Source organism: Anser cygnoides, chromosome 5 (genome assembly GCF_040182565.1).
Source record: "Anser cygnoides isolate HZ-2024a breed goose chromosome 5, Taihu_goose_T2T_genome, whole genome shotgun sequence".
NCBI classification, from domain to species: Eukaryota; Metazoa; Chordata; class Aves; order Anseriformes; family Anatidae; genus Anser; species Anser cygnoides.
Window position 1 is genome coordinate 208,166 of NC_089877.1, and position 8,177 is coordinate 216,342.

At 39.6% G+C, this 8,177-nt stretch overlaps 1 long non-coding RNA gene across 1 annotated transcript; it reads right to left on the reverse strand.

Annotated features, from left to right (window-relative positions):
* Positions 1 to 73: 73 nt before the first annotated feature.
* On the reverse strand, positions 74 to 7,359 carry LOC136790911 (uncharacterized). The gene is made up of 2 exons (XR_010831765.1): positions 6,576 to 7,359; positions 74 to 2,060 (listed from the first exon to the last, which is right to left on the reverse strand). It is a non-coding gene; the product is annotated as an uncharacterized lncRNA (long non-coding RNA).
* Between the last annotated feature and the right edge of the window lie 818 nt (positions 7,360 to 8,177).

Here is an 8,177-nt window from a genome sequence, read left to right on the forward strand (position 1 = left end):
TACCTTGTTAAATTCCATAAGCCGGAAGAGAATGTGCTGCACACAGGTACAAGTAAAATCCCTTGCTGGCAGGTTTGCAGATACAAATTTTTTATTTACACAGGCAAGTCTTATCTTTAAGATAAGACCCCATTTACCTCTTTACATTTCTCGAATATTTACATGACTTCATGATGCTCCAAGAAGAGAGTGATGAACAAAAAGATTACAGAAACTGTCAAAAGCATAGCAAAAAAACCCCAACCTATCACTGTGCTTTAAAACTTATGAGCTAGAATAATGTAGAAGAAATGTAGTTTTAGCACTTTGGTCCTAACGGTCATGCTCTAGAAGACGCTTAAATAGCAGAGGGGATTTCAGAAGTGACCGTATCCAGAGGTTGCCAGTGACAATTCATGAGTGAATCGTAGAGTTCTTCGCTTGTCTCCGTGAATTGTCTGTTCATTTCATCAACATCCAAGTAGAGCTGTGGATCTGAAAATAAAAGCCTGGTAAGTCCAAGTATCAAATCTGAGGCATGCGCACAAAAAAACTTCACGTGAAATGGCTAATAAAATGTATTTTAAGCTAAGTGTAATAAGCTATTAGATCTACTAATTTTAGTGAGGTATTTAGTCCTCTAAAATTTTGAGCCTCACAACTCCAACTTTTGGGAATTTGTATATTAGAAGGCTGGGACTAGAACTGTCTTTCAAGATAAAGACAAAGACAATGTTTAAGATAGTAAAGATAACGTTTACGGATAATCAGCCATGAAACCCTCCCAAGAGTCATTTAATTCACTTCTACGGCAATACACGTTACATAGGATAGTTTCTAAACACTAACACAAAATGCCTCCACGTGAGGACCTTTGCAAACCTTCCAGGACACAAATATGTTTTGTACCGTATTTGTAAGTGCAAGCTGAATCCTCCTTTTGGAATCTGCAACATAAGCTTTTACCTCAGGGTGGAGAACAAAGCTTTTGCATATTACTGAGTTTCTAATATAAAATCTGTTTAGCGGAACCAATACAAAGAACAAAATTCTGTATTAGACCATTTTCAAATGGGAATGAAGGCACAGGTACAAGAAACCTGCTGCGAAGCATTGACAGTGTCCCGTTTTACTTGATGCGGTCAGTGTATGCTGTATCAGCTTTAAAACCCCAGCTGATTGCAGATCAACCCCACAGAGGTTTGACCTCAGCTGAATTTTCAAGATGTTCTTCATCCAGTAGAGGTTGGCTTGTATTGTTAAAAGGCACAAGGATGGCTAAACTCAAGTGACAATGATAGAACCCTTATTACCGTCAGTAATTAGGTCATCACCGATTGCAGTCATAACTGAAGATTCCTGAAAGACAGAAAAGGCTAAGTTTAATCATAACCCATTTCAGAAAGCATCACAGATTCAAAGTGCTGCAGTCTCAACCCATTCCTTCTTCCTACAACTACAAGGATAGATGGCATTTTATCTACTTATTTTTAGAAGAAAGCCAATATTACAGTACAGGTTGGAAGGGACTTCCGGAGGTCACAACTAATACATTGACCACGATAAGACCACTTACAACAACTGTTTAATTTGCTTTAAGCAAAGCAAATCAGAAGAACAGGAACAGAAGAAGCGTACGCAATTATGCTGTCAAAACCATTCTTTGGTATGCGTGAACAAATAATGGTGTATAAATCACTAATTCTATGGATTTACTATTTAAGCACTTAAATACAAACACCTCTGAATGGAATCTGCTCTTTTAACTTCACACTAAGCAGAAAGCATGTTTTCAACTTCGGATTCTTTTTGCTGATTCACACAAATCTGTACAACGTATTATCTGTGAAATATTTTCTTTACAGCAAGCGTGCACTATCTTTACCTCAAAAACAGCTGGAGCCATTAAAGAATCTCCTAAAGAGCAGTCTCCAACAGCTTGCATGCTGTCATAGGGAGCATAGGAGCTGTAGTTGTAGTCAGCGTAAGCATCGTAACTCCTCTGCGAGTAGTAGTTCTGGTAATCTTGGCAATAATCATTATAGTTGTATGACTGGTACCGCTGCAATTCTGCTTTCAGTCTGAAACATGAGAAGTTGCATACAGTCAGAGAACAAGAGACTGTAAACCCAGTTCTGAACTTAAACAATTTGTCAGCTTACATACTTCAAAGCTTAAAAGGAAGCTTTCCTAAACAGTCACCTAAGTGACAGCTTAAGTCACAGCTCAAAACCTCATTTCTATAGAAGCAAGCATCCTCACCTTTGCCAATACCAGAAGGAATTGTTCTCATGGATTAACTCCAGAGCCTTGACATGGTTACCTGTACACATCAAGTATTTTTAGCGTTGGCATAAGCAAGCTGCTGCTATGTCTCTGTGCTTTGCTAAAGATTGATTTAAGACCAGAGACATTTATCAAGCACAGCTGCTTTAAAGATGCAGTCTTAACCCTTCTATCTTTTGTTTGTTTAATTACTAGATCTTATTTCCAGAAAGAAGTGAATGGAGTCAGATTATCCATTTCAAAGAAGCATCTGACGCTGCCTGTCAGTTTGCCATGTCTACCTCCACCTGCTCAGTTTTTTTGTTTGTTTAAAGTCCATTAAACATTCAACAGCTGCCAACTATACCGCTCAGGTGAAGTCAGTCTTGCTTAACAACACAATCGCGATTCTCCAGCATGACGCCTTATTATTAGTGGGAGAATTACAAAATACACTGGTTCTTAAGAAGAAAGGGCCAGCTGATTAGCTTTCACTACTTTCCCTTTCAAGATTTTCTCAGGGGCAGCTTCAGACTAATGACAAGAACCAAGACAAGTGCTATCTGTACTAAAACTGAGGTACACTGCATAAAGAACATTCAGATAACCCAGCTGCATATTCAAAAAAATCCGCTGTTTAGACTTGTCTTCACTGATTCTGTACAGGCAGACCTCCTGTGTCTGCAGTGCCCAGTTTCTCTGACTTGAATTGGGGATGCAGAGAAGTGAGTTCTATGCTTTTGGGGAAGAATACAAGCTGAAGGCATTCTGAAATAGCTTCCAAACTCAGCAAACATGAGGGACAAACTAATCCAATGGCTGGGTATTTCAATGCTAAGAGAGCACGGTACTCAGCCATTCAGAAACGTATTACTGATGTGTATTTTAATACCTACATTTGTTTCAATACTGCAAAGCTACACAAGTTCTAATAAAGAGGTAATCCATTGTCTTGTTACTGTAGTAAACAAACAGAAGATACATCATCTTAGGTCTTCTGCTTCCAACTGCACTCTTCCTACATACAGTTGTGTAGGGAAGGAAAATCTGAAAATACTGTTGACGTTCTTCTGGATAGCCGAAGCAAGAAAACATGTTTGTGGCTTATTCTTGTTTTCAAAATAAAACAATATTAATTTAATCAAAAAATTTTGGCAAAGAAGTTTGGACAGTGCTCTCTTGGAGAAGAGCATTTCCATTCTAAAGCAGAAGGAGGCAACATTTGCAGAATTATGCTAGGTAAACAGAAACAGAAGTGTCATTTTTTACTATTTAACAGAACACACAAGCTAACCTCATGAACATACTGAAATTGTTTATATGAAGTCCTGTTTTGTCAGTATCCTGAATCAAAGTTCATCAAATTTGGTATCAATTCTTTAACCGTTCAGAGACCTGAATTGCCTTAAATAAGTGATAGAACTGAGCCGGTAGAGTAAGAAACCCTCTCAGGAAGTGCTAAGCTTTAAACTCCCCATTGCCCTAAGCTCATGAAAAGCAAAGAATAGCATTCTAAACCTGTTCTAGTAATAACGCCTTTGGCTTTCCCCCTGCGTTCCCATTTTTCCCCCCCACTTCTTTCCTGTCAACCCACTATAAAACTAGTTATGTGCTTCTCTCAAACTAGAGGGAAAGCTCTAAGAACAAGAACTCCCTAGCATATAAAACCACTTCTTGTCCCTTCTACCTTATGCAGGCCCAAACCTGAAAATATTTACCAATGCATTCAGCTTTGCTACTGTTGAGAAACAAGGCTGGTTACAATGGCAGCTAAGCCCAAGTTGCGCTGTCTGGCTAGACTTAACAGTTGGATTCCCCCAGCCATCCTGAAGCAGGTTGATGAATCCAGGGAGTCAAAACATAGGACTTCTGCATTTCTGGTTTTGTAGACTGCATCCTGTGTGCAGCCACTACAGCAAGGGCCACAGACTTTCCAAAGGCAGAGCTACAAGAATCTGATTATTTAGAATAACTGTATCAATGCACAACTCCTTGGTTACCTTTTAGAAATTCCTATGCTCAGCCGGATTCCTTTTCCCCCCAGACCTGGTGCGTTCTGGCAGTCTTGCAGTGCCCTCATCTGATCACCTTGCTCACCAAATCTGACATAGGCATACCCTCTACTATTTTCAAAAGGGAGAAAACCAATTCTAGTATGCATAACAGTTACAAAGCTAACGAATTCAGTTTCTGTCTTCTACAAAAAACAGAAGATAGCAGCTACTATAGCTTCTATTACTTAAGCAACCTCTCTGGCATGTGCACGTGCACAGAAAAGGCTTTCACCAAATTAAAACACTTGGGCCAGAAGCAAAAAGCTTATTCCTTGGTAGCATTAAGATGCAACTCACTGAGAGCCAGCAAAACAATACATTTTAAGTGCTCTCTGCGTAAGTAATCAGATTCCATATTTCTGCATATACAGCAGTTAATCAGTTAGCACTAACCCACTCCTTTTGGAGCCACAAACTTTATTGGTCACAAACACCAAGAGCTGGCTGTAATTATCTGAACCAGTATTAACCGGTACCTCTGAACTCTTCAAACAAAAATATCTTTCAGGTGCTCTTAGAAGAACAACATCAATTGCCTGCAACAATTTGATGGCTTTGCTAAACGGAGCACTGAAAAGCACAGTGGTACAGTTTCTTTTGTAGCCTGTTCAGAAATTATAGCCCCGTGCCTACAGCTTCAAATCAGGCCAAGCTTACCAGCCCAACTCTTACAGCTTAAGTTCACTGCACTTGAATGCCTTCAAGACGTGCTTTTAGGAGCCATGGAGAAGAACCCTCTGGTAAGACCACCATTATAAAGTACTGAGTGTTGTTTTACACTTAAAATAGAACTATCTGTTACAGTCATTCATCAGCTTTCCCTAGGCTGCTGCTCTCTCACTACTGAATGTGATCCTGCTCTCAGTTTCCCACTAACTTTTTCCCCCAGCGGTTATGGCCTCTTTTCATCTATGACACTTTTAAGGGACTACACCGTGTTGAAAAATGCTGGTTAACATTTCCTTTTACACAAGGTGCCTCATCGAATTTTCCTGACTAAACCAAACCCCAGAACCTTAACTAGAAGAGGAAGCACACAAACACACATGCCTCCCTGGCCACCATATCTCCCCAAAACATATCTGTTCAGTAACAGACCAACTGTAAGAATACTGCGATTAAAATCAGTATAGCTCTATACACTGCTTTTGTTCGGGATTACTAGCTAATGTCCTTCCCCTTACCCCTTCTGGAATTAATACTGAATTCTGTACTCCAAAACGCGGTTCTTAAGTCATACAAATGACATTTAACAATCAGAATTTTTCCACACAGTGATCCTCAATAAAAACTTCAATCCTCTACTGCAGTCTTTCAACAAATTAAAGGAATACAAAACTGGCTAATAACTGTTCAGTGATTTTTGGACCTTTGTAGCACTAGAGTAACAGCAGTACACTCTGCAGCATAGTTGCAAGTACGTGGGAATAAGATACTCTCTCTCATCTCTTTTTTTCTCTGAAAAGTGTGAGGCCTCTATTTCACCCTACTAAAGATTTTACCACCAACTGTACTGCTAGCATTGAGACACTGCAACTTCTGTGCTTGTATGAGATGCAGGACAGGTTCCTTAAGGTGTCGCAATTTTTTGTCTAAACCTAGTGTTGAGATCAAAAAAGGGATTGCTACTAATTGCGTACGTATCAATAACCAGGACAGAAGACATGCTGCATATAGGAATTAAACTTTTTCTAAAGCTCTAGTACATGAACATATCAAATCCCGCAGATTTTTTCTAGTATGGTTTCAGAGGTCTTACTTGATGGACATAAGCGCACAAGTGAAGACAAAAGATATTCTGTTTACCTGAAGTACATGAAGGTTTGAACTACATTCTAGTCCTGATCTTTCCAGTCAAAACTGTTTAAAAAACAACCCACCAAACAGTAAAACAAACAAGAAAACCCCATGCTTCCTCTCTACATAAAACTTTTCACAATTGTGTTTTCTGCCCACCACCTGGCTTTAAAAAGTATACGAACTTCTTTGAAAGATCATGTTTTTAGTCTGAACTCCAAATGAACAACGTGTAGGGCATGTAAAGAACAAGCACGTCATTAATGAAAGCTTTTCTCTAAAAAGGATAAACTTATTCTTGGGGAAAAGTGTGGAAACAGATGTTATCTAGGCAATATTCCTACAGGAAAAACGAATAATTTTGCCACACCTCAAAGGAAAAAATAATTGTGCTTAACAGGTAAGAAAATAAAAAAAATCAGAGCAAACCAAAAAATAAATCACAGAATATGCATCCTCGTTTTAATCATTAAGTATTACCTTTGAGCTCTGCTTTGGTGCTTGGCTTTGCACTTTCACAGGCTACACACTTCGTGGCCTCTGCTTTGTTTTGAACCAAGCAGGTCTCCCAATCCCAGCTTCCTTCAGGCTTCTTGAATTTGTCTAAATCCAGAAATTCTCCAGAAGGAGCAGAAAATGCAGATGCACTGCTACTGGTCACAGGTGTTGGACCCTCTGTGAGACAAACAAGACAGTTAACCATCCTGTTTGAACATGAACTATAAAATGAACATTAACTTTTAAATTTGATTTGTCAAATCCCACAGAAATGTTCAAAACTACTCCGCAACTCCCCCCCCCCCGCCCCTGAAAAAAATAAAAGCCACCAAAAACCCACAAAGAAACAAACAAACAAACAAAAAAACCAGAGTGGAACTCAAAGCTTCCAAACAACACACAACTCTGTTCAGCACACAAGCTTCTGCTGCTGTTGACCACAGTGTAACCTCCATAAAGAGGCCTGACAGGTGCCTTTTAAAAAAAAGGTGCCTTTTAAGAGAGAAGCAGAAGATAACGCTTCAAATTCAAAACCGGAAAGACAAGAATGGCTCTTCCCTTCCACAGCACACGCAGAAAACTTTTATCCTAGTATTACTTGCATCGCTCTTCCTCTTGACAAGTGCAACGTAACCGTGCAATTCACTGCACCATGGTCACAGTAAACCCCTCATTTCCAAAATTCCTCCTTGCAATGGCAAGAGCCTCAGACAAAGATGCCGACTGACCGCTCAGAGGTTGGAAGTCCAAGAGAATCAACTCTGTCTGAAATTCATTATCTTACCTCAGGAAATTTCAGTCTTACCGCACAGGATGAATACAAAAGCCCGGTCTAGTCCACCTTAATTTGTTTCTTCCAGGATATATTTGCACAGGTGTTTTTCGATGTAATGGCATGTTAAATGACATTTAGAGTCAAAGTTAGAATTAGAATCGTATTTTAAAAACAATACAACCACGCTCAAAATCAATTACGGTCACACACAATGGGAAACAACCCAGTACTGCCCTGAAGAAGTTACCCAGCGGGTCACTCGCTTTCTTGAAGCCTACCACTGACCTTCATAGGCATCTCTCTGCTTTAGCTTAAGACTAGTTAAGACTACACTGTCTTGAAATCTGGCTTCACATCTCCCCTCAATTACATACAAACGGTGAGTAGAGGCATTTTGGACACATTCTGTAATTTTTTTTACTTATTTTTTGAAAGAGAAAAACACTAATTTTTAACTCTTTCTATGGAGTTCTCATTTTCGCCAGTGAAAAATCACTATGTTGTTTTTAAATTAAGTCACCCACTTCAGCCATCTTCCCTCACCAGCTGCAAAGCCGGGGGTATCTGCATTGATCCAGCTCCGTACTAATACATTTCACAATCAGTTCAATTTATGCGACAGGCTGGAACCTGGGCTGAGACCTCTGAAGTGCCTGTAAACCAATCCTGCAGACAGCCGCTAATCCATCAACCGTACCTGGGAATCGTGTTGCTTAAAATATTCCATATATGCAACGTACTTTTATTCTGTACAAGATTCACAGAGGCTAGGATGGAAACAACAGGAAAAAAAGGACCATACCTGGTTT